The sequence below is a fragment of the Thamnophis elegans genome, chromosome 2 (genome assembly GCF_009769535.1).
Source record: "Thamnophis elegans isolate rThaEle1 chromosome 2, rThaEle1.pri, whole genome shotgun sequence".
NCBI classification, from domain to species: Eukaryota; Metazoa; Chordata; class Lepidosauria; order Squamata; family Colubridae; genus Thamnophis; species Thamnophis elegans.
The window spans coordinates 20593848-20621465 of record NC_045542.1 but is presented as its reverse complement, the minus strand read 5'-3'; the positions used below and the strand labels follow the sequence as shown (position 1 = coordinate 20621465).

At 38.7% G+C, this 27618-nt stretch overlaps 1 protein-coding gene across 1 annotated transcript in view; it reads right to left on the bottom strand.

The window, feature by feature from the left end:
• The window catches only part of CSRNP2 (cysteine and serine rich nuclear protein 2), a 44699-nt gene extending 19287 nt beyond the window's left edge, over positions 1–25412 (bottom strand). Inside the window, exon 1 of the mRNA XM_032209363.1 lies at positions 25186–25412. The gene's annotated coding sequence lies outside the window, so the exon portion shown is untranslated. The remainder of the gene's footprint in view (positions 1–25185) is intronic.
• Positions 25413–27618: the final 2206 nt, after the last annotated feature.

The following is a 27618-nucleotide window of genomic DNA, read 5'->3' as shown; positions in this document are numbered from 1 at the left end:
TGGTCTCTTGTGACGAGCCTAATGACAGAGAGTGGAAGTGTGACCTTCCTCCCATACTTGGGCATACCAGGGGTTGTGACTTTAAGTATATATATATATATATACACACACACACACACACACATACATACACACATACATACACACATACACACACACACACATACATACACACACATACATATACATACATACATACACACACACACACATATACACACACACACACACATTTATTTTTTAATAAAGGTATGACTGTGGCTCTTCTGGCTGTCATGGCCAACAACGGATGTTTCAAAGAAAGGTGTATCAGAAACCCAACGTTAGTCAGGAGCCTGATAATCCTATCCTGTGGCAGTCAAATCCTTATATCCAACAGTGAGAGATGAAGTTAAGCCTTAGGAGACATGCGCAACATGGTTTAATTTAGAAGCAGCAGACCTGATGACCTACTTCAGCAAGGCTTAGCCTGCAGGAGGGCAACGGAAACCGAAGATTCCATGGTAATATTGTATTTACGTACTTTAAAAAGGGTTAATGGCAACAAGTTAAGTTGGGAAACTTGCCAATCTCAGTGCAGAATGAAAAGTCACAATAGAAAAGTGGGCAACATGGTCCCAACTGTTATTATTCAAATGAGGAATAGAGGAATTTCAAGTTAACTTGGGGGGGGGGGGGGGTTAGAAGTAAAAAGAGAAATTGTGGTACGTTCAGAAACAAGATTGCACTTCTGCCTTCATTGTACTGTAGTACAATGTACGCTATGGAAAAATCATAATCCACCAATTGTCCCCAAACCTAGTTCCTGGCCTGAGTGTGAAATTATAAGTAAGAAAAGAATACTATGAGTTTAAGCTTCAAAACCCAAACAAGACAGAACATTTAAAAAAAAATGTGTTATTGCTACTGTATTACATTCACCTTATTTAGAATGATACCTACCACAATTAGAGACACACTTTGGATGAAAGGTAGTTTAGGTATTTTAAATATAAATATGCCTATCTGTTATAATATATAACACTGTGCAGTGTTATATATTATCTATGTTGCATTTGGCCCTATCTTGCAAGAATCTAAATATTTTTCTCCCCCTATTGTAGTTTTTTTTTTTGACAGAGTTGTAAGCTGCAATAGGCATGAAGCAAGCTTGTGCCTGCTCTGCTAGGACCCCTGCTATTATATCTCATGTATAACAAGAGCTGCGTTAAATCAGAGGAGGCCTACCTTCTCCACATAATGGACTTTGGATGCTTATGGGAAGCCTCTAAAGGGTTATCTGCCAAATCCAGTCCCCTGCTATTTTTGGAGGGGTGTGGGGGGGGGAGTATCTCTGATAAAAGGCTTGCTTTACCACCAAAAACTCTCCTTCTGCTAGCATTCCCCCCCCCCCCCATATTAACCTATGATATAAAGCCATGCAGAAAATAAACATTTCAGTTGGAAGAAGGGCAGGCTGCAGGGAATACAGGCTATAACTCCAAAATTAGTAACACACATTATTAAAACAAACAAACACAGACCACTACTATCATTTCTCTGCAATATGGCCTTTTTCACATTCACAAGCGGGACCCTGATAGAAAAAGAATTTTGGGGAGGAGGAATGCAACACTCCTCCCCAGAAAGAAGCAACCAACTGCCAAAAAGAGGAGAAGAAATCTTTCCAGCTGGAGCACAGGTAGCCTTCCGAGAAAGTACTTGGGTTACTGGATGCCAAGTGTTCCTTCTTTGAAACACCTCATTCTCTTGAGAGGGTAACAGCTACTGGCAGGGACTGCTCCAATTTGTTCTCCTGAATGTTAGCTCCTAACTCAGGGGTGTCAAACTCAAGGTGGCCTGCGGGGCCGTCCCAGTCTACTCAATGCGAAGAGGAAAAATCAGGCTTCAGCCTGGTCTAACCAGTGCAAAAAGGAAAGATCAGGCCAGTGTAGCTTCGGCCCGGTCTACCCAATGCGAAGAGGAAACATGCCAGCAGTTTGGGGAGTGGCATCAAGCTGACCATGCCCCCCAGCTAGTCAGCCATGCCCACCTCCTCCCCACCAAGTCAATCACAGCCCTGATGAGGCCCTCAATGAAATTGGGTTTGACACCTCTGTCCTAACTTATCCACTGGCAGAAAGACTTGGCTGAAGGCCAGAAGAGAAATGCTCACAAATGGTCGTTGCCTGCTCCTGTAAAGCCCTGTTTGCCAGAAATGAAGGAAAAGAATGAACATAGCTAAATTTATCACACACTGCTGTAATATTACGCTGTTTGTGTCTGTGTGTGCGTGCCTTCAAGTCAGTCTTGACTCCTGGCAACTACCTGACAAGTCCCTGCAATTTTCCTGTCAAGATTTCAGAAGTGGTTTCCCTTGCCTCCTCTTCCTAGGGCTAAGAGAAATTGACTGGTCCCAGGCCACCCAACTAGCTTCATGCCTAAAGAGGGACTAGAACTCACAGTCTCCTGGTTTCTAGCCTGATGCATTAACCACCTGGCCCCATGGTATTACGCACCACCTCATTCTAAAGAAAACTAATGGTAGAGGAGACAAAGGAAATGCAGCTCTATTTCAGCAGACAGCTAGAACACCATGTTGCCACAATTAGAAATATGAAAGAAAAGCATCTAAGATTTAGAGTATTTTGCCTCTAGCTTCTCCAATATCTGCATCTAAAAAGAACAGGAATGCTCTCAAGTATCACCTATATTTCATAGGTTTGTTGTTATAGAAATGGCTAGTATATATTATTATATAAAAGTAAAAACTTTAATTACCTATTATCTTATTCTATTGCACCAAAAGGAGTCGGAAGTCAACACTTCTTCTTTCTTTTTCTCCTCTACCCTACACTTCCCCCCCTTCCCCTCCTTATTTTCCCCTTATATTTTTTTATATTTTATGTTTATACTTTGATAAACTAATAAAAAAAATGAAATTATAAAGCTTGGCTGATGTCAAAAAGTTGAGTAAGATCAGGTTTGGATCATTAGGTGCTTGGAAAGGTGAATGAATGAATGAATGAATGAATGAATGAATGAATGAATGAATGAAACATAAAAAAATTAAAAAGGGAATTTGTTAAAAAGTATTGCCTATATTTCTTATACTGACTCAAGACTAAAATATCTGGTCTCCATCATTTTGAAAATAATCATAAAAGTCATAATAATATATATACCTAACATAATAAGCAAGGGGAATATATAAACAATTCTACAGTTGATCAGCACTGACGAAAAACCACCTAATATATTTACAACATTTCCAAAAATAGAAAGGATATGAAAGAAAGGGAGAGAGGAGGAAACCCTGAATCATGCTAGGAGTTTCTTTTCCTATCACCACTTTTCTGCTGCAAGACATTCATTACAGAACAATGGCCTTTCCTTTATTCAGCTGGGAGACAGATTAGTCTGCGCACAAGCCTTGATTTTTTTTTTTAATGTGCCTGATGACTGGGAACAAGAGAGAAATAATGCCATTTCCAAGAGAGAAATAACTTTTTAAAAGCTGCCCTTTCTCTGCACAAAAAGAAAAAAGGAAACAGCTCTTGAAAGAATCACCCTCAAATGACACGCTAGAGGAGGAATACGTGAAGGGAAACGAGAAAGGTTCAGAAAACAGAGCACTGCAATGTATCAAAGAGGGCTTCTCAGCCCTGAGAACTGAACTCTGGTGGGAAAACAGCCTTGAAGTTAACACAACAGCCTAGTAATCCACTGTAGAAACAGAAACCTCATCCATAAAAATCACTGCTTTGAAAGTTTAAGAGAAATGCCACTCTGCAACTCTAACCCACTGCCTTTTGGGGGAATAAAGCTCCAGCCTTTCATAAAATAAAAGACTCTGCAGAAGGAGGATTTGGTCAGCAGATCTCATGAATCTATTTCCCACAAACTGCGTGCATGTTGGTGCAACTCCATCACCACCCACCCAGACTAGCCCTGCCCACTTCTTCCTTGCACTTGTCTGTTCCCTTCCACATCCTAGCAACTGTCTCCATAGCAACAAAGCTGAACAACCGGGCTTGTGAAAGAAACATGCCAGCCAGATGTGGCATGCAGCAGCAAGATGATCCTAACTGCCAGTCTCAGGCTTCTTTGGAAGAAAGGAGCTAGCAGATTGTGTCAGACTGACAGACAGACAGCTGGGGGGGGGGGAGAGAGAAAGGGGGGGAGGGAGGGAGCGAGGGAGGAAAAACAACATCCATTCTCCACTGCTGAATCTTCAGCTCTGTTCAAAATCAAGATTTTATGTTCTCTTTAATTGAGAAACATTTCTAAGAAGCAGGAGGGAATATAACAGTCTGTATCTGCTAAAGGAAAGAGACCGATCCTGTCAAATGACACAAATCAGGAAGCCAAGCATAATAATGTCAACTTGGCAAGTCATTAATTACTCATCGCTGATTTCTCCACCTTTAGGTAGGTCAGCACTTTTGCATCAGTTTTTTTATAGTTTCTTCTAATGCTGTTAGTCATGAATTTGAGTTGCATGGCCAGATAGGATGGCCAAATTCAGAAGATGCTGGGACCTTTGGTGTAAATAGATAATGAAGCGAAAGGGTTCCTGACTCACCTGGAACTAAGTTTGCCACCCATAAAATTTAGTCCTGGTTGAAATGTATTCACTCTCTTTGAACAGGCAACACTAATGAAAAGAGAACAACAGCCTCGTGTCTTTGCAACTGCATGTGCCATTAGGTTCAAAAGTTGCACATCTCATTTGGTACTGTTACCAACTTCTGTTAACTTACCATCACCAGTATGTCTTTCTCTCTCTCTCTCTCTCTCTCTCTCTCTCTCTCTGCCCTTTCACACATTATTAGCTTCCTAAGTTACTGTACTATTGTGTATAATAAGCATGTGAAAAAACAAAAGAGCCAGAGTGGTGCAGGTAAGGTAAGGTGTTGGATTAGGAATGAGGAAGCTCACTGAGTACTTTGAGCACATATACTCAATCTATTTCACAGGACTGCTATTGTGGGGAAAAGAAGGAAGAAAGACAGTAAGTTATGGACGCTGCCCTGTATGAAGGACAGGATGAAAAAATCAAGAATGCAAGACAGTAAGTATATTTTTGGGTGTCCGCCCTGTACAATAAATGATCTTACTTAATGAAACCGTTGGCAACCTTCTTCTTGAGGGTTGTAAGAAGGAGGGCCTTCTCTGTGGCTGCTCCGGCCCTTTGGAACGAACTCCCCACGGAGATCCGGACCCTCACCTCCCTTCAGGCTTTCCGTAAAGCCGTTAAAACCTGGCTGTTCCGACAGGCCTGGGGTTGACGAGTTCCCTTCCCCACTCAAATTGTGTGACTGTTGATTGTTTTTTAAATTTTCTCTGTATCCTGTTTGTTGTTTTTGCCTTGTCTGTATTACTCCCTCCCCTGGGTTTGTTAGCCGCCCTGAGTCCCTCCGGGAATAGGCGGCATATAAATGAAATAAACCTATAACCTAACCTATAACCTTGTATGGCTTGTTCTTTTTTTTGTCTGAAAAAACATTTTGGACCGATTGTATTCTTGTCCTGTAGTGGAACCCTGTATTGGGTATCAGATTAATATGTTACTTGGAATTCATTGCAGATTTTTTCCAAAGTTTAAAAGGAACCATTGTTGGGATATGCACACTTCTAGAGAAAAGCAAATTCTGTTTTTAAAAGTTCACAGTATCAGGAAATCTCAAAACTTGTGGTTAATTCTTCTCAGCAACACATGTTTAATGGAATTGGCCTCACCCTTGAAAGAACCTATTGCACTTCAACTCTACAAGCTTTCTACCAAACCTTTTTTTTTTAAATCAACAGATCCAGAAGCATCCTATTATATTCACTGTTACCTGACAGAAGCAAGTTTAAAACTGCTATTTCTGGATTCTGCAAAACCTTATAATAACTTAAAAGGTTTTGATGTCCTCTTTATAAAAAACGTTGGGGGGAAAAACCTCAGAGACCAAAGCATCAGACTCATGTTTCTCCTCCCCATCTGCCCACTGAACCACCCAGTGAGCAGCAACATGAAACCTGGTACGTGCAAGTGAGAAGAGCTTTACTGATTAAAAGGAGCATCACCTGCTTTTCATTATGGCAAGGAATTCCAAACATCTTGAAGACATCCTACAGACTTTAGGAACTGATGGGAAAGGCAGTAGGATCCCCTCCGTGAAAAACCACTAACAAATCAATTACAAAGGGGAGGGGGGGGAACTGAAGGGAAGGGGGGGAGGAAAATCTTCATGGGAATTATTTAGTTTAGAAAAGGAAGTAACAAGGAATTTGAAAGGAGGAACTCACAAATGGGAACATTCAGCTTCAAAAGGCAACCATCAACTGTGGGCACTAAGCCCAAAATTACTTTTGCAGGTCTGCAAGTAGCGTCCTATTTGCCAGAGAGCGAGAGAGGATGCAATTTAATTCATTCCCCAGATTCACAAAAAGGAAGTTTCATATGACTAGGCAGGCTCTGCTATTGAACAAGGTTTTCTAATGCTTAGGACTGCAGTGCTGAGTATAATGTTTTACACTCAGATGGCTTTATAAATGTTCACGCCTCAATCCTCACAGCAACACTGTGCAAACTGAGCCTTATGCAAGCTAAAAAATGGGTTCATCCTTCACCTTATGCTATATTTTTTACTAGGGTTTGCTTGCATAGTTGGTTGAGTTTGTACCTACACTACACCATGGTTTCTTGTGATATGTGAACCTAGCCATCCTCTTCTTGCCTCAAATCCTAAAAGGAAATTTAATGGGTTTTCACAGTTGAAAAGATGTCCAGATATAAGCCTAACATATTTACTGCAGTACGTCTCACTAGAAAGTAGTAGAAAAAAGAGGAATAGGACATGGCTATTAATGCCTTATGACATAGTCGTAATATTCAGTAGACTTACAGGGTCATTAGAACAGGAGAACTATACTATCTCAGAAACCAAGGTGAGGTTGCCTATTGGTGCCAGTTTTCCACTGCATGATAGAATTAGGATGCCGAGAATGAGGGCTCTTTCCCCTTGTAACCTATTAACATATTCTCTGAAAAAGTTTTTCAGTTGAGATTAGGAAGTCACAAACTCGATGGAAGATCCGTGGGCTCTCTCGTGTTTGTAACTATGGTATTTTTCAGGAATGGGGACACTTTCAAAAGAAGCCATATAGCTAATTAAATCTGTATCATTCAGCAGATTCTAGCATACTTCTGAATATTTCAATAATTTTATTTACCAGAATGCACTGATATCAAAATATATTTAAAATAACAAGTATAAGGGTAACATGAGAAAATTCTGAGCAGATTATGCCACAGATAAGTTTACGTATCAGTATCAACATACATACAAAAGATTTAAGAAAATGAATATTTTGGAATAAAACTTGGTATTTAATAGAACAGATGGGCAAAATACCATAGGAAACTGTTCATTTGTTCATTTATATATAAAATTCATTGGCCGCCCCTCTTACCCTAAGGTAACTCTGAGCTTACAGATATAAAAATACGTCTACATTAAAACTAGATTAAATTAAAATCAAGATTAAAATCAAAGATACCTGGGGGAGGGGGCGGAATCAGGAGAGGTGGGATCAGTTGTTACCCAATCAACCACCTCCACTGTGCTGTTCCTCCATTTGGACCCCAGGCCAACTGGCAGAGCCAGGTCTTTGGGCCCTTACAAAAGGATTGGAGGATTAGGGCCTCTGATAACACTTAGCAATAGCACTTAGACATATATATTGCTTCACAGGGCTTTACAGCCCTCTCTAAGCGGTTTCCAGAGTCATCCTATTGCTCCCAACAATCTAGGTCCTCATTTTAGGGAGCCGAGGTGGCGCAATGGTTAAATGCAGCACTGCAGGCTACTTCAGCTGACTGCAGTTCTGCAGTTCGGCTGTTCAAATCTCACCGGCTCAGGGTTGACTCAGCCTTCCGTCCTTCCGAGGTGGGTAAAATGAGGACCCAGATTGTTGGGGGCAATATGCTGACTCTGTAAACCGCTTAGAGAGGGCTGAAAGCCCTATGAAGCGGTATATAAGTCTAACTGCTATTGCTATTGCTATTTTACCTACCTCCAAAGGATAGAAGGCTGAGTCAACCTTGAGCCAGTCAGGATCGAACTCCTGGCAGTGGGTAGAGTTAGGCTGCAATACTGCATTCTAACCACTGTGCCACCACAGCTCTTATGATAACTTCATAAGGGTTGTTGTAAGAGTTATATAACCCAAATCCAATCCCCATACAATTTTATTTCTTGGAAACTGGAATTGGGGGCTCTATTTCTAGTTTTAGGTGTTTTGCCTCAGTTGCCTGGCACTTACATCTCTTTATAGACTGCATGCACAATGCTGTAATCTCACTAATGCTACCCTGCTTCTTAGACAAAAAAAAATCAGTAAAATGGCTTTGATGTGATTAACCAACCCCTGCTGGGGGAAAAAAAAATCAAATTTCCCCATTGGAATTCCTTTCAAACTTCATAAGCACTTTGTGTCTATTGTGTTTCCTCCCCTTCCACCCTCACTGTCATTTTGCTCTCAATCAAGGGATTGTACAGGAATTCTGTTCAAGGCTGGGGAACATCGGACTGTGGACATTTTTGGTACCCATCAGGCTTCCGTCCCCCTTGACATTAGTTTATTTTTAGATCCTTTTAAGAAAAATATTAAATGGGTTATCTGGCACACTGCAAAGAGAGGTTCCAATAGCAAATATTGGCTTTGTGTAAAAGAATGTCTCTGGGCCCCACAAAGGCGTTCTTAGAAAATAGAAATGGTAACTGGATGCATCCTAGGGCTTTTATCTGTTACTATGCCAGGTGTCCAGGAAAACACTCCGAACCAAGATCAGATCAAACATGATCTGAGGATGGCTAAGGGGATTAACGGAGACCAATGTCAATCAACTTGTCTTCAGATAAACGGGTGTCTGCAACTGGTCAGACTAATCAGGCTAAGCATTTTCTGAACGGGCAAGCTTTCCCATGGCAACCATTTTAAAATAATGGCTACAATGTACTCAAAGCGCCAAATCAGCTTACAACTGTCAAAAGGTTTCCTCCTCCTACAGGATCACAAAAGCTAAAAGATGTGACCCACAAGAAGCAGAGACGCAAGAGAAAAGAAATATGCTAAAGAGAAGGAATACTGAAGAGGCTTAATAATGCCTTATTTAACTAAAAAGTAGGGGAATGCAGCCAGCTTTTTAATTAGCTCTTTTGCATGCCCTGGTGTTCGGTGCAAGAGGAATTCTACTTTATTGCTAGGCATTAAGTGGCCTAGCGTGGTGGAAGGTAAGAAAATATGCTTGGCTTTGGGAAGGGAACACATAAAAAAAAAGAGGTGATTGTAAGTTAAAATACAAATACAAACAAGATGAGGAAAGAAAAAAAGTACAGGTAGCCCTAATCTTACAACCACAGTTGAGCCCAAATTTCAGTTGCTGAGACAGTTGTTAAGTGAGTTTTGCTCCATTTTATGACTTTTGTTTCCGTGGTTGTTAAGCGAATCACTACAGTTGTTAAATTAGCAACAAGAGTTGAAAAGTGAATCTAGCTTCACCACTGTCTTTGTCAGAAGGCCACAAAAGATGATCACGTCGCCCCAGGGCACTGCAACCGTCATAAATATGAGTCAGTTGCCAAGCATCTGCATTTTGATGACTTGCTGCAAAGGTCATGTGAAAAGCAGTTATGCCACTTTTTTCAGCCCTGTTGTACTTACTAAACAAAGGGTTGCAAGTCAAGGACTACCTGTTGTGACCTATGACTTTTTCCAGCACAGACATATGCTAAAAAGAAACCTAACATTTTTTAAACAAAATCCAAATCTAAGATAACCTCACTAGTCATAAAGTGATCCCTTATTTACAGCATTTGCTAATCGGGAAGGATGGATGATTGGTTTTCTAGATCAGCCAAACCTAACTGCATTCTGCTTAAGCTCTATTGTAATATGTTTAGTCTTATCACCCAGCCAGATAAGCAACTTCTACTCAATCTTGATTTTCTTGCAAAAAAAAACAAAAACACCTAAGCAAGGATAAGCATGAATAAATACATAAATGTAATTTTGCTGGCAGTCTCCATTCTAGTCTAGGAAATCAAAGAAAAAGCAATCAAAGAAGGCAATAGCAACCCCTTTTTATATTATTAAGAAAACTGCATGGATGCATTTCATGTTGTTACCAGGGTTCAAATTCAATTTGAAATAAATTGTATTTTTAATCTATCATTTATTAACTTGTTTCCTCCCGTTTTTCTCTCTAACCACCCCAAATGTCCAATGGCTTTGTTCCAATATGTACTTTATTAAGGCAGAATTAAACGGAAAGCTGCAAGAATGTAAATTTGCATTACCCTCAAGAATTTCCTAATGGAAAGAGCTACATATCAAATGAAGAAAGCTGGCTGGGCATGTATGTTGGTGAACCAGGCTGCAATTATATTAATTCATCTTATATTTTGCTTCAATCACGTCTGGTTTTGAGCAACTTACAGAGCAGTTTGTAATTTTCTTTCTTCAAGGAAGTCCCCTAGAATATGGAGGCTTCTCCCAAGTAGACAGACAGGTTACTCTCCTTGCCTTATGCTAATTTCCCCAAAAGCTTCATTCATAACTATGGTGTCACACCTACACTACAATAAAGTTACACTTAACAGTGATAGCTACATCTTTTGTTTTCTTATTAGCATATTCTAAGACATGGTTTATTAAGGACAATACATCCAACATACTTATGTTGAGCAGCCAACATAGCAGCTGTGATTAGAGTAGTATGAGTGTTTCTCTTGAAAGCTTTTTCACATCCAGTATTGTCTGACTATATAATCATCAAAGGACTTCAGTGCAAAGACAGTTTGCATAACCTTGTATAAATTCAAGAACTTTTAGTTCAAATTTGGCCTAAACGAAAAAAAAAGATGTGATAAACATCAGCATTCTTTCCAACAGACTGTCCAACACATAATTGCTTATGTGCCAGCAAATCGTAGCACCTAGCCAAACTTGATTATTGTTAAAAGTAATGTTGGACTAGAGTTTGCACTTAGATGGGGGATAACCTGGGAAATCCTAAACTGGGAAGTAGGGGGAAAAATGCTTGAAGAAGTCAAACTGATTCTGCATCCCTGCCAAGAAAACTGCATAGACTGGCTCTTCAGGAGTGAGTTTGAATTAGGGACATCTTTATACTCCCTCAACCTTACAAATATCAAAAATTACAACTGTAGTGAGTTTACAAAATGTTTAGAAACAAAACTCAATTGTAGTATACAAGTGAAAAACACATCAAGAAATCACACCCCAGATCTTTGGTCCAAAACAAACTCCAAATCTCATAGATTATTTGGATCTCATGGATCAGTACCTTACCTGCTCTCTAAGAAGTGACACATGACATTTAAAAGCAGAAATAGGGCGGATGGGACAAACACATTTTTAATTTTCCATTTCCCATATAATATGTTCATAATTTATAGTTTATGAAATATTGTGGCAGTCCGTGACTGTAATAAAGATTGAAATTGAATGTGAAATATATTCCCTTTTTTTCCCCTGTGTCACAGCTCCATTTACACACAGACGGGGAAAATAGGCAATTAAGTGGCATGGGTAAAGTGACAACAGCACAGATATCCATGTGGGAGTAACCAAGAATGTAGCTGAAAGAATCGAGAAGCAAGTTTCAGCCAATGATTAAAAACAACCATAAGAAGGCAGAAGTTGCAGAGAAAAATACTTACTGCCTTTTCATTAGACGCTTCCTTTAGGCAAGGATTCCTATCTGTCGAGATACTTTGGGGTATTGCAGGGATGTAGCCATAATCTGATTTTACATCCCTTCTGACAAGTATCTGGTCCTTCTTTCAGGCAAATGACAAATGTTCTTCTCTACAGAGGCATAATAAAGGAAATTTGGCCGTCAAAAGGGATTTTAACTTGTTTTTTCCTAAGTTTATGATGAATTTCAGTCACTTTTGAAAGACCTTAAGACCTCTATTTTTCACAAACTGATGCTAGGGGCACATGTGCATTGTATATCGATGACCCTGATCCTCATCACTGAAGAATCAGACAAACGGTAGATAGGTTATGTCTAACACTGGTATTCAAAAGAACTTCATACAATTAATCTTTCATGCACACTCTACAAATGCCAGTCAGTATAAGGGACACAATTTCTTGCTAGTAACACAGCTGTCTTTGTTTCTGGCTAAATAAAGTTTGGTGCTGTGTAATTCAATAAGAATGCTTTGTAATTATATTGAAGGATCTCTCTCTCTCTCTCTCTCTCTCTTGCTCTCATTTTTGCACAAACCATACTCATTGTTGCTGCTTTTGTACCTTTGTCCATTGCAGGCTCTGCAGCTTGACTACTACTCTCTGCCAAGTCGCTTCATTCTATTTTATCCTTTGTTCTTTTTTGCTATCGTTTGGCCACTGCTATCCCTACCTTGCCTACAGCCTTCAAGCTCTTGCCTCTTTAGCAATTTTACAAATATAACAGTAAGAGAATGGGAAATGTTCCAGAAGCAGCCATTCTTCTGAGCAGCTAACATCAATCCACAAAAATATGTTTTCTTTCTATTTTTCAATGTATCGATCTATGGCAAAATACAGAGTTAATCACAATGCAATAATCAAGGCTTTGCATAACAAACTCATTTACTGGGGGGGAAACCCAGTTCTTCACAACCTTGTGGAAGGCTATTTCCACCAAGTCTTTTAAAGCTGATTATATGGAAACTGAGTCATACTTGACTGGTTCCCTTTAACTGCTAAATGATAAAGCTGCATATGTGGTGATCCATTAAGAACGCTATCAATGTATCTTCTGATATAGCTTCAGGAATTCAAAGCTGTTTGGCAGGTCTGTGGTTTAAATTTAATCTCTGTATTACAAATTTATCGCACTGAAGTTACCAATCTTGAACCAGCAATCTTTCCAGCTGAGATTTTTCTATACACTAGAGCATTAGTAAACCAGGCACAGATATGAATTACCTGCCACTTATATACCGTACAACACATAGCCAAGTATGAGAAGACCCTAGACAAGCATTTAAATCAAATGGTTAACTATAGCTTTAAAAAACAGTGGTGCAATATACAACAAGGAGTAATTAATGATCCCTATCACACCTGCTAAAGCTTTGCATCACCCTTTCAGAATGGATACTGGAGGAAATCTATCCTTGGGCAATTTTTTTTCTTAAGAAGTACAGATGGTAGCAGTGGCAAGAAGTAGGAAATGGGAACAGTTGGTACAGGCAACAATCCTCTCAGTAATTGGCTGCATTGTGATTTTTATCCCTACATCTTTAAATAAAATTAATTCCAGCTATTCCTGGCAACACCTGTTGTTTCCAGCAATCAAACTGTAACATCTGCAGGTTCCTCGTTGATTTATTTTAAAGATAATGTAATTTTATCCAATATCATATTTAAAACTGAAATAAAGGAAGGCATGCTTTTCCAGAAGGTCTATACCAAATGAAGATGATATATAAAATTCATATATAAAAGTCTGCTCTAGGTTCACCCACATCTGGCTGAACTGGTCCCTGTTTAGCATTTGATTCTCAAGGCGGTTTCCTTGCCTCTGGAAACTTAAAACAGATGTGACATGGTTTCATCTCTAAGCTATGGTCAGGTAATCAAATAACTCCTACGAGACTGCCACATTATTTCTGACATTCTTTCTCCTCCGCCAAGACATTTCTTCCTTCCCTTTCAGAGTTCGGTTTGCACAAACTTTTGTTTTTATTTTTTTTCCTTAAGCAAACTCACTGGAATCTATTTAAACTAAAAAGAAATCAGGTGTTGAGCACATGAAGGAATTTTTAAAATTGTTTAAATAACTTTATATAGTAATTGTGGAATTGTAATTATCATGGCTTTGTCTCTTTTATTACAATTTTTATGTGTTGAATCAGTATTCCTTAAAACATTTTTCTCTCAGGACCCACCCCACATTTAAAAATTACAGAGGACCTCAAGAGTTTTTTTTTTTAAAAAAAGATTATATTTATCAATATTTACTATATTAAAAATTAAAATTGACTCACTGGCTGCTATTACAATTGTTTGACAGGATTTTAATATTGTATTAATCTTCAACATAGACTGCCAAATCTAATCTTCACCAGTGTTCCAGGGGTATGTGTAAACAATTCAGAACTTACATTACTATTCCCTATACTATTCTATCAACTTTGAAACATTTAAGAATGGTTCTCTCAAGATAAAGCAATCTGCCTTCCAAAATAACACTTAGCCAGAAATATAAATCAGGTGACCACCTTGAAAATAGCTATGTAGCTAGCATATGCCATTCAAATTCTTTGGATTACTGAACTTGCATTCATTTAAAGTGGGAAAGAAAAATGTGTGAATAAGATCAACTAAACATACTACCTGTATAACATATAATACTTCATCTCTTCTATTGTGTGTAGACAATTTGAAATAGTTCCCCAAAAGTGTAATCTTTCTGTTAAATGTCCTTATTTGACTTGAGAGTAATTTCCACAAATTTTGATAGAGCTAGTTCTTTGCTTACCACTGCCTTGTTTAGAGACTATTTTAAGTTACAACAGCATAAAAAGAGCTTTGTCCCATAGACACACACCATTCACAACTGCCTTGCAACAAGCAGAGTTAATTGTGAAGACAGAAGCAAAATTGTTCGTCAAGGTCACCTGATGTTTTCCTTAGCAACCGCTGCACTTAGCAACAGAGTTGCTGTTCCCAATTGCTAAGTTAGAACTGCCTGTACTAGAAGATACTGAAATCATTGTGCTTGCACTCTATTTAGTGACACAAAAAGTTGTTAGAGAGGCAAACTTTTGGGGACAATATCTTAACAAAAATAAAAGGGTGGGGGGAAGGTGACTTTAAAAAGAAATATTTGCTCACTAAAATTGACATTAAAACTAAGAAACAAATAAAAACAAATGTGTTGCTCAGTTGTTTAATAATTGATTTATCAAGAGAAATAAAATGTGGAGGGATATCTCCCATCTCTCTATTAGCTTCACTATTCCATTTCACTCTGCACTGGAATAGTACCTGTAACGAATGAATTTACTTAGTGTGATTTGACTGTTAAAAAGCAATGATATATACAGCACTCACATTGAGATATCTAGAATATTTAGAATGTCTTGTTTCTCCCAAACAAGACATTTTATTTGAAACGGTAAGTCAATGTAAATGGAGGTGAGGTTTATTCTGAAGGCAAGTATGCTTATAAATTCTAAACAGAAATCTTTAAAACTATGGGAGTGAGAAAGTTCCCTCAATTTTAATTCAGAAAAAGATGGCTACCACAGTGATCTTGATGTTTGGGGAACACTTCATTCTGCTGCATAAAAGCCATACCTTTATCAGACAAACCACTAAAGGCACAGCTACAGCCTTCCCCCAAAAATATCACAGCAACGTGATAAAATTTGATTTGGGGCTATGAGGCATCTTTAATGCCTTTGGGTAGGGGAACAAAGCTGAAACTACAGATAATTCTTACATTACTTGTCAAGTACAGAATGCTACCTTATCTGTTAAAGTGCAAATAACAGACTATATACCACAGTAGGCGCACTGGAACTACAGATCAGGTTAGCAATCTATTCTTTCCTTTTTGGGACCACTATTCTTTTTCAAATCAATATAAACAGATAAGTGGCTAGGCTGAGCAGCCAATGTGAAGTGGAGGTAAGAATACCATATTAGGACAATATTATACAGTACTAGGACAAGATATTTAACTCATGTTCCTACCCAGACAGATACCATTTTTAGCTAATTATCATCTCTTCTTCTGTCAGTTAGACTCACTAATGAAGGTGGAAAGAGAATTAAATGCTATCGAGCTCCTTGAAGGAAGGATGGGTTATCAATGCAGCCTTCCGCCCCCCCCCCCCAAAAAAAACCTAGTTCATTACAGCTAAAATCACAAACTGGAATATTCCTAGCACAAACCATGATATCAGTGTGGTCAAACACCATTAACCCAGAAAAGACCGAGTGGCTGTTGTGTTTTCCTCCCAAAGATTTGACTAATATTCCATCACTCAGGCTGGGGGGTCAAATTTTACACCCCTCAGAGAGGGTTCGCAACTTGGGAGTCCTCCTGGATCCACAGCTGTCATTTGACCACCACCTAACGGCTGTGACCAGGGGGGCATTCGCCCAGGTTCGCCTGGTGCGCCAGTTGCGACCCTACCTGAATCGGGAGGCTCTCACAACAGTCACTCGGGCCCTTGTGATCTCTAGGCTGGAATACTGCAATGTGCTCTACATGGGGCTGCCCTTGAAGAGCATCCGGCGACTTCAGCTAGTGCAGAACGCAGCCGCGCGAGTGATTGCGGGTGCACCTCGATTCACCCGCATAACACCTATCCTCCGCGAGCTGCGCTGGCTGCCTGTCGATCTCCGGATGCGCTTCAAGGTGCTATTAATCACCCATAAAGCCCTACATGGCAGTGGATCTGGATACTTGAGAGACCGCCTTCTGCCAATTACATCCCTGCGACCAATAAGATCCCATAGACTAGGCCTCCTCCGTATCCCATCGGCCAGCCAGTGTCGGCTGGCAACCACAAGGAGGAGGGCCTTCTCAGCAGTAGCCCCGGCCCTTTGGAACGAACTCCCCGTGGAGATTCGTACCCTCTCCACCGTCCAAGCCTTCCGCATAGCCTTGAAGAACTGGCTCGCCCGTCAGGCCTGGGGATAAGGATAGTTACCCCTCCCGAATGATGAATGTATGTTGCCTACCATTTTATTATATGTTTCTTTCTTGATGTTTGTATTCCCCCCTTCCCAGTTTTATGTGAGCCGCCCTGAGTCCCCTCAGGGAAAAGGGCGGCCTACAAATTCTAATAAAACTCTAAACTCTAAATTCAAAGTCCATCTCTTGCAGTCATTTATTTTATTAATCAGATTTGTATGCTGCCATTTTTATTTCATGAATTGGAACAACATTGCTCAGTTCAGGCACATAAGGACTAGAACATAATTCTATATCTACTTGAATAAGTATTTTTTCTGAAGCTTTGGGAGAATCAAATCGCAAATAAACTGGCCAATCAACCAGAGGAAAAGCATGCGGAAAACCTTTGCTTTTATATTCTTCCCATCACTGAAGGGAAGGCAAAGGCAGGTAGATATACATTGTTCCAAATAAATATCAGAAATTCCCTAGACATAACTCCCATATATCTCCACTGTAGCAAAAGAATCAGGCTACATAATTATTGAAGAAAATAATTTAACTTAGACAAAAAATAGAGATTCATTCATCAGTGAAAGTCAAACCTAGAAATAGGGGACTTTTTAAAAGACTGTTTTTAAATATCCAAGAAAAACTAATTTGGAGGAGGAGATCCCTCTGTGATAAGATATTTTCTTTTAGAATTCTGGAGTAACTAATTTCATTAAATTACCACATACTTGTAAGCAGAAATGATGCATCTGGAATGACATGGCACCTTCACTGCAGAGCAGCAAACTGGCCTTGAATAAGATGACATCATTAGAAGACTTAAACATCAGATGGATACAAATGATCCAAGCCTGATGTGTTTTTAAAAAGTTCACAGCTGTTAAATCTAGTATAAACTCAGGGCATATTCCAAAGCAATGTGTACTACATTTTTAGTGCAGGATTTGAGCTAGGCACCAGAATTGAAATAGCTCACTACAAAGATAATACTGATGCACTATCAAACAAATACTAACCAACTATTTTAAAAGAAGAGTTCTATTATTTCTCTCCAAAAGTAACACACTTGTTTTGTAAATTAGCATCAGAAAATATTTTAAACGCTTTAGTTTTGTGTTAGAATTTTTATACAAACAGGAAACACAAAATACATATATTATTTATGGACCGTATTGGCAAGAAAGAATATAATCCAAAGCAAAAAGTTTATCTGGTCAAATAATCAAAGTTAACTGAGTCAATAAATAGCCAATAAATGCAACCAAAGAACTATGCTGTCTACCAGTATTCATTTTCAATGGGGAAAAAAGTCAAGTTCTACCACTGTGAAAGGGAAACTCTTGGCAATGTGGGATTTTGTACACCTCTGTCCTATCTTTTTCATTTCAAGCTAAAGAGAGACAGTTACTACATTCTTTCCTTGCCCTTTTCTGCATTTCTCCTAGGTCAATAATATTAAGAGGCTGTGATTAGAAATGTATACAACACTTCAATGGCGCACTCTAGGTTTGCCTAAAGGTAATATAATATAGGTAGCATATCCTTATATAAAGTATTGTTAAAACGGGCAATTCTATTTTCAATATCCTTCGTTTGCGATTTCAAGTACAGAGTTTGCCTTCCATATAACAGCTGAGCAAGGGCCAATGTTTTCACTGAATAGCCCACCACAATTTCTGATCCGTCACAGGCAGCTGAAAACTCATTTAATGTATGGGTGATGTTTGATTTTTATTTTTTGCATACCAAGATTGATCACTTGACTTTTATTTTCAATTGCATTTACCATTCTGAAACCCATGCATCCTATTTGAAGAGAACCTTTTAGTGATTTGCATAATCTTTTATTTTATTATCCTGAACAATTTGGTATAATCTGTAAATATGTCCATCACATTGCTCATGGATATACAAGCAAAACACTGCTCTGGTATCCAGAGGACTCCATTTTGCACAACATCATTGTGGGAATTGCCTATTTATTCTTATTTTCCAATTCCTGATTTTAGCTTACTGCCAATTTATGAGTGTATCTGTCCTCTTATCTATGGCAGATGAATTTGCTCAAGAACCTTTGGTGAGTGACTTTTGTTTATATATATATATATGTTGTTGTTGTTGTATCTGTGCTGATAAATAAATAAAGGTGTGTGTGTATATATATATATTTATTTATTGGGGGAAGGGTATACAATTATGTAGTATTTATTGGGTCATTCTTGTCCACAAGCTTTACAACCATACTATCAAAATAGTGTACAAGGTTAGAGTGCCTTACATTTGAAGAAGCCATGCTCTCTTTTAATAAAGGAAGATCTGATCAATAACTTGTTACTAGTCCCTCAGTTATTCTTAAGATTGTAGTCATATTGGCTTTTTTCTAGTGTTCTGTATAGATGCAGGTATTAAAAGATTTATTAATATATTTTTTCATGTTGAACTTAAGAACTCTTGAGCCAATACCTTGTTTCCCTTAAAATAAGACCTCCCCAGATAAGAAGCATAATCGGGATTTTGAGCGCATGCGCTACAATAAGCCCTCCCCCAAAATAAACCCTATTTGAAAATATTGCAACACAGCAGCAGCCATGAGGTGACCATGCTCGCCGCCTCCCGAACCTCAAAAATAATAAGACCTCCCCAAAAATAAGGCCAAGTGCTTGTTTCGGGGGTCAAAATAAAATAAGACCCTGTCTTATTTTGGGGAAAACATTGTATCACCTGTATACAAAGGTTATTTTTAGTTGGTCAGGTTGTCTTACAACATTACCTCATTGTGTCTACAGGTAGTTCACTTAATGTCAGCAACAGGGAAATACTGTCACTAGGCAACAAGGTCATGTGATGTTGCACTTTACAAATAGGTCACTTAGTGAGAGATATCCTAGTCCGGTTGCCATTGTTAATCAAAGACGACTTATGTTTCTCTTAGTTTAAACCAATATTCCAAACTGACAACGTCCTAGTGTCTCAAAATTAGTTCCATATTCTCCCTCAGCACACCTTAAAGCTCCCGCTATCCCTAAGATAATTAAAGTCACCTTAATATACTTCGCCATGCATCCACAAAATCATTCTTTTTCCTTCACTGATTATTCTCCTCACTTGAATAAGATTTGCATCTTTGATTCTGCATGTTAACCAGTCTAATGCCCTTCTGGACTCCATAAATGCTGATCTATACACCATGACCTAAGGCAGTGGTTCTCAACCTGTGGTCCGCAGACCCCGGGGGTCCATGATGACATCACAGGGGGTCCTGCAAAGGCTTGAAGAAATATTATTTAAGTCTTGAGTTAAATCTTTTTGGTATGTGGCCACAAAAGATATTTAAAGGGGGTCCATGAACAAAAGGTTGAGAATCATTGATCTAAGGTACCGATATACATTCTACCTGACATTCTCTATTATAGCTTTCTATCTCCAAACATTGTGGAGAAATTAGCTCTCTTTATTCCCCTATTCAATTTTAATATTGAATAGGGGAATAATAATTTCCCCCATCTTCTAGATATTTATGTTTCAGAAACAAAATGTGACTGTGTGCCGTTTCCCAGCAAGTATCCATTTATATTCACATTGAAGCTTTGGCAAAATAATTACTTTGTGACTAGCTTAATAACAAAATTGTGGAAGCTATTTAATGTTAAGTCCAGTATAATGAGCCACAGTGGCACAGTGGTTAGAGTGCAGTACTGCAGGCTACTTCTGCTGACTGTCGGCTGCCTGCACTTTGGCAGTTCAAATCTCACCAGGCTCAAGGTGGACTCAGCCTTCCATCCTTCCAAGGTGGGTAAAATGACGACCCAGATTGTTGGAGGCAATATGCTGTAATTTGTAAAACCACTTAGAGGGCTGTAAAGCAATATGTAAGTCTAAGTGCTATTGCTATCATAGCTCCTTTGACTAGCTACTCCAAGAAATAATCATTTAGGGTTTCTAGAAATTAGATTTCCTCATGTCTAGAACAAGATTTTTAAGTCAAAGTGAGGATGACTGAAGTCTCCTAATACTATTGTAGTGAAACTTTGTTTTAACAGACCATTTGAGGGAGGTGTTAGTTGCAGTTAAAGTATCTGTTAAATGTGAAAGCATATTGTTGTGGCAATTTATATCATTTGCGTAAGGAGGTTAGTAAGAATATCATATAAATCACCCTGTGTTAATTGCCTCATCAAGATTACTTTAGACACAATTGACATCCATTATTCTAAGGGCTGTCTCTGATCTGCTGAATCCAGCGAAGTAACAGTCTGTTAAATCAGTCTCTTTTTCATATGCCTCTCTAATTTCATTTTTCATTCTACAGTTCAGTTTTAGTTTCCTGGTTCAAGAGGAAAGGAATGATTGTATACTCCTACTAACTTGCTTTTACACAGATAAGAAATCTCTGTTAGAAAAGTCTGTCTCATTTATGTCTTCTAAACTTTATGGAATTCCATGAATTCAACACACAAGGCAACTCTGTTCCCAGTATATCCTTCCTGAATGTACATCCAGAGATAATTGTACCTCATTATGCATCAATACTCAAACTGTTTTTTGTGGAATACAGATTTCTATTATATACAAATAAACACATATGCAAACTCACCTTGAATTTTCTATGCCATACATCTTTACCCTGATTTTATTTTCTTGATGGATTATATTTATTTCCTAGCTATTCCCCCTTAAGCAGACAGAAAGGTTTGCACAGGGGTGGTTTTTGCCCCCAAACCAGATGTACTTCCCTTCTTGTCAGGTTCCAATCTCCTGAAAATCAGTCTATATAGAAACAATGTATGAATAGCAGGACCAGTCTCCTGTATTAAATTTGCTACATTTTCATTTTAACCAAACTAAATCATTTAGACTACAATAGATTATCAGGTAAAAGCCAAAGATGTCAATCACTGGATTTTTGTCTTATCACCATTTTGCTGAGTCCATCAATTAAATCAAAGGAGAAACTCCAATGTTCTTGTTAGTAATTTAAGCAAGTGCTAGCTAAGGAAGGGAATCAACTAGGCTTTGGATGGCTGGAACTTAAGATACTGATTTACTGGGTGACCATGGGCATAATTTACAGAATTATCAATGAAAATAACATGGGGAAAGAAAGGCAACCATGACATGCTTGGGGAGGGAACAAGTTTATGTAATTTCATGTACATATTTTAAATATATGCAGTATTTGTTTGTTGACTTTTAAAAAAAAAGATGTATGACCTCCACTTAACAGTAACTGAAAGAAAAACAAAGTTTAAATTTACCACCCAAGGTCTGTTCTATGCTTTTGTTTTCACAGTAGAAATGTATCTTATGAATGAATAATTGTATTTTTGGTAATAAAAGAAATTTAACTTTTTTGTATCATTCACATCTGACCATAATATAGATGCTCCCTACATTAGTAATATCTTGAAAGATAGCATTCTAAAACAGCTATTATTGTGACATCACTGCTATTGATCAATAGAGACTACACCTTTGGACAAATTACAAAAGAATTTACTTTGTTACTTATCTGGGACAATTTAACAAATAATTTAACCCTTCTTATTGTTATACATATGACAAATTTATAAAAATAAATATAACTCTATATAATACCATTGTGTTTGAATTATGATCAGAATACATCAAATTAGATAAAAAGCACAATATACATCTTACCAACTGTATTTATCCTTCTAAGATTTGACTGCTGAATTTTAAAACAAAATTTTGAGCTGGGTTAAATAATTTTCAAGTAATGAAAACATTTAAAAAGTTGATTATCAAGGGAAACTAGTCCAGCAACTTCCTTTATGCAAAAATATGAATCTCTCCCACAGTTGTCCACATACAATGTTTATGAGCATGAAGAATAAAGTATTAACTTACTTTAAATCTTCCAACTCTCTTATCATTCCTTCAACTTCTTTACATCGTTTAACAGTGATATTATTTCTATTTCCACATAATAGCTTGTTATAAATTCCTGATGATTTTCACATTATGACTCAGTTTGAAAAATTATCAGTTCCAGGCTCCTGAAAAAATCCTGAACTGAATGACTCCTAGGGTGCAGGATTTTAGACTTAAATATATTTTTAAAAATGTGTCTCATTAGACACATGGAGGAGGGATGAAGTCCAAGTCTTTCGTAGGATCACATGGCTGCTCTCCATACTGCAGGAGGAAGAGACATTTGATTTGGTAGCAGTGCTCCTGTGTACTCCCAAAACACATTTTTCTCTTTGAATCTAAAACCTTGTGAAGTCCTAATTCTCCCCCTCTTAGCTTATAAAAACTGAAATCATTAATAATTCTCCTAGGCTTCCAATTGCTTCAGAAGAAAATTTTGCAATTCCTGAAAATTATCAAATGTAACATAATGCAGGAATAGTCAAACCTTTACTGCAAAAGGTATAAAGTTTGGAGGTATACTATGGCCAAATTGGATATCTATCTAAGCATCTGCATTTATAATTTGGTTTATATATATAAATATTTTAATGAGCAAATTATGGTTGGTGTCTTTGAATTTTTGTTCTCATCATCTTTGATTTGGAAAATCTCTGAAACTATATGCACAGCCTATTTCCAAGTCTATGTCACATCTTTCATAAAATGTCTCTTACAAATACATTAACAATTTAATATGAAAAATCCCTATTTTACCAAACACGATTACTATTTAAGGTATCCTTTTTCAGGTTGGTTTCTATATTTCATTTAATATTTTCAGAATGAAGAGAGAAATTCTTTAGCATTAATAAATTAGTAAGATAAAACATTCACCACCTTAATATTTATTATGATTAACTTACAATATACGTGCCCTCTAATTCCAAGGCCTAGCCATAAATAGTACTAGTCAAAAGATTTTCTAGAATCTTCCAAAAAGAGAGCTTTCAGTAGTATTTAGATTTTTGTTAGGACTCCCTTAAACTCAGTGTTAGGAATTAACCTCAAGGCCAAAATCAATTGAAAATAAGCTATCCTTATCTTAAAATATTAGAGCCCACTCTTATCCCAAGGCATCACTTTCTGCCTAGTTTTCAGGATATCTTCTGTCCTACAAGATGATCCCTGATGTATGAATAATAAACATCACTTTGATTGGATCATGCTAAAATCCAAAATTTAGGTAGTGGGCAATGCCCCACAAATGCCACCCATAACGTATTTATTTTAGTGAATCTCTGTTTTAGTGAAATCCCCTGATTTCACACTAAAGAATGAAAACTGGCAATATATAGTTTGCCTACACAGGGAGGAAAAAAACTGCTTTTGCAAAAGTATCTATAAAAACCTAATCAGAACATCAACAATTCCCACAAACTCAAACAACTATATAGATTTATCCATAGGCTTTTGGAGGGATACTTTTGGCTCAGTGATACAGCCTCAGATAATAGAATAGAATTCTTTGTTGGCCAAGTGTGATTGGACACAAAAGAAATTTGTCTTTGGTTCATATACTCTCAGTGCACATAAAAGAAAAGATACATTTGTCAAGAATCATAAGGTACAACACTTAATGATAGTCATAGGGTACAAATGAGCAATCAGTAAACAATCAATATAAATCATATATATACATATAAATCATAAAAGCAACAAAGTTACAGTCCTGCAGTCATAAGTGGAAGAAGATGGATGATAGGAACGATGAGGTGGTTAATAGTAATGCAGCCTTAGTGAATGGTTTGACAGTGATGAACCTTTCTCCTGCACCCACCCCACTTCAGTTCCACATCTAGATTATTTGCACAAAGTACGAGTGACACTTTGAAAAATATCCCTCTCCTCTCCCCTAACCAAGCCCTCGATTTTAATAATCGCAGCAAGAGATAATTACTGACCTCACCTTCAGGTAGCTACACATTTTAAACGTCAAGGGAGGGAGGGAATTCCTATTGAGGTTAACTGCAACCTCCCATTTAGGCAAACCCTCAACTCCAGTTGACAGGCGGTACCAAAAGCCCTTCTCTCTCTCTCTCTCTCTCTCTCTCTCCAGCGTGGAGACACACAGAAGCCCTCCGATCAGGCTCAAGAGGGGAGGGCTACCAGCTCCGAAATCACCCTAGAGACACACCGTGTTCGATCCCGGAATCTGCGACAAAACAAGACCTCAAAGCCTGGCCAAAGGGATTCAAATGCAAACGCCAAAGGGAAGTCCGTCTCCTTCCATCCTGAAACGTAAAAGGGTGAGGCACGTTTCCCCTCCCCTCACCCCCTCCTCAAAACCCATCCTTGCCTGAACGAGAGGGCGCTTCTCCTCTCTCCTTCCAGGGAAGCATCGCCCAGCCTTCCAAGGGAAGGGGCCACCCCAGGGCGGCCAGAATCACCCCCACCGAGGAAATCCCCCACCCCTTCAGGTTTTTTTTTCTCGGGGAAGGGTCTCCTGCCCGCTTCTTCTCAACCGCGAAAAGACCCCGAGTAGTCCGGCCCCTCGCAAGGCACGCCCTCCTCTTCACGCCAGCCAGCCAGCACAGCTGAATCCAGCCACTCACCGGGTAGGGGTTCCTCCCGCCCGCCGGTCCCTCCTCCCTTCCCTCTACACAGGCCGGGGCTGCAGGGCGAAGCCCAAGATCCCCTAAAGAGGGGATGATGCAGAGGTAGCAGCTCCGTGCCTTCGGAGGGGAGGGAGTGGGAAATAGGCAGCAAAGGGCGGTAGCGGGCGGCTCTGGCAAGCGGCGGCGGCGGCCCAGAGCGGGCAGACCACCAGCCCGCAACTTCGTCGGTGATAACAATAGGACTGCCGGTGCAGCGTCGCCTTTTATAACGAGGAGAGCACGTGACACAGCGCGCCCCGCCTCTCCCGCCCGCCCGCACGCGACGCGCTGCACCCGCGCGGCAGCATGGGAAACGTAGTCGCACTCAAGAAGGGCGGTGCTTGCGCAATAGAACGTGGGGGCGGGAGCGTGTTTGACAGTTTGTCCAGGTAACGGCGGCATCTGAGGTGAGGATGAAAAGAACCACGTAACGCTTGGAACCATGGGAAATGGAACCCATCGGCTTCTTCCAGCGCTTGCTAAAATTAGGTTCCAGAATGCAACCTGCCTGTGTTCGCTAAAAGTATTCCTTTAAACACACACACACACACACACACACACACACACACACACAAACACACAGAGAACATACACGCACGCGCGCCTGGTGATAAGAAAAAAATCCGGAGATGTTACCAGTCTGTAACTTCAAGTTGCCACCTTATTCTGAGTGACTCTAATTTTAAAAACCAGATAATCTTGTATTCCAAGATAGTGGAGGAGCACTTTTTCCATAACTGATGGGATGTTTGTGGGTGTGTGGAGAGTGCTATTTTATGACACTCTGCAGTTGTGACACATCTGCAGAGCTTGTGGGCCAGTTTCCTTTTTTACTAACAAAACAAAAACAGAAAATAAAAACGTGAATATTGGATAGGATTCGGATGAGAATCATTTATACCAAGTAAACAACTTGCAGGACTGTTTCAGGATTTAATAACTCCACTATGCTAATTATATGTGGCTGTAATTGTAGCCTTAATTTAAAAACAAGTTTAGTTAACTTGATTTTGATTTTCAGTTATAATAGATTCAGTCAGTACATTGCAACTAATTAGAAGTACTGTATCAGACTTGACAGGATCAGATAAGAATCTGAGCGTAAAATGTAGATACCATATGCATAAACCTACACAAAAATTGTGTGTGAGAGAGACAGAGAAAGAGAGAGAGATCAGTTTTTTTATAAAACTAGATGAGATAATATATACTTTAATAATCTCAGGCACACGGATTGTTAAAATATGCAAAGTTCTAGACTTCCAATATGTTCCCCAAATTAATCAAAAAATCAGAAGGCTGTATTGAGCCATGAAGTCTGTCATTTAGGAATTAACCTCAAGGCCAAAGTCAATTGAAAATAAGTTATACTTATCTTAAAATATCAGAGCCCACTCTTATCCCAAGGCATCACTTTCTGCCTAGTTTTCAGGATATCTTCTGCCCTACAAGATGATCCCTGATGTATGAATAATAAACATCACTTTGATTGGATCATACTAAAATCCAACATTAAGGTAGTGGGCAATGCCCCACAAATGCCACCCATATCCATTTTAGTGCACGAGTCATTCATTGCAACAAGACCATGAAACTTGCGTGATGACAAAGTTACAGTCGTTTAAATAGTTTCTATTTACACATTTCAATGAACCAAATTTTGTGTTGTTAAGCACTGATTACACTGTTGGCCTGATTACACAGAACACTAGCCCATAAATCATAGATGGATTTATAAGAAGCCAAGGTCAAGAACTGCATTATCATTATGGCTTAGCAGAACATGTGAATCCAGTCACTGATGCTCAAGTCCCATTACATTTTTTTTTAAAAACACTGATTAAGCATTTACAGAAAATACAGTCTTCAGGTTGAGATTATAGATATGGATTCTCTTAAATTCTAAGTGAAAGTATACCATATGGTTATTCCCTTAGATTCCAGGATAGAAGAAAGTTGGGGAATAAACACATTTAATATTACTGCGTAGTTCCATTTTTCAATTTTGATTGTTCCTTCCACTCTCTTCAAAGTTAGTCTCAACCTTAGATGTAAGAATACTGCATTTTCATTGTACGCAGTCAGTGACCAGATCTTAAATACTGCAACACTTTTGCTCACCACTGGATGGAGTGGCATGAAAGGAAAATACATTTGGGGAAACATGCCTATTGCAAATTGAACAAGTACAAACTTCAACCCTACCTAATAGAACAGATACTTGAAGGAAATTGGTAGGAAAGATCTGTTTTGGATTTAATAATCTGATTCACAAATTGCTTTTACTTTGTAACCAACCCTTTTGTATATTACCGGAGTGTAGGGTAAAATTAATGCCATCCAACAATGTGCATAAGTACTTAAATGTGACATAAGATATTAAATGTCATA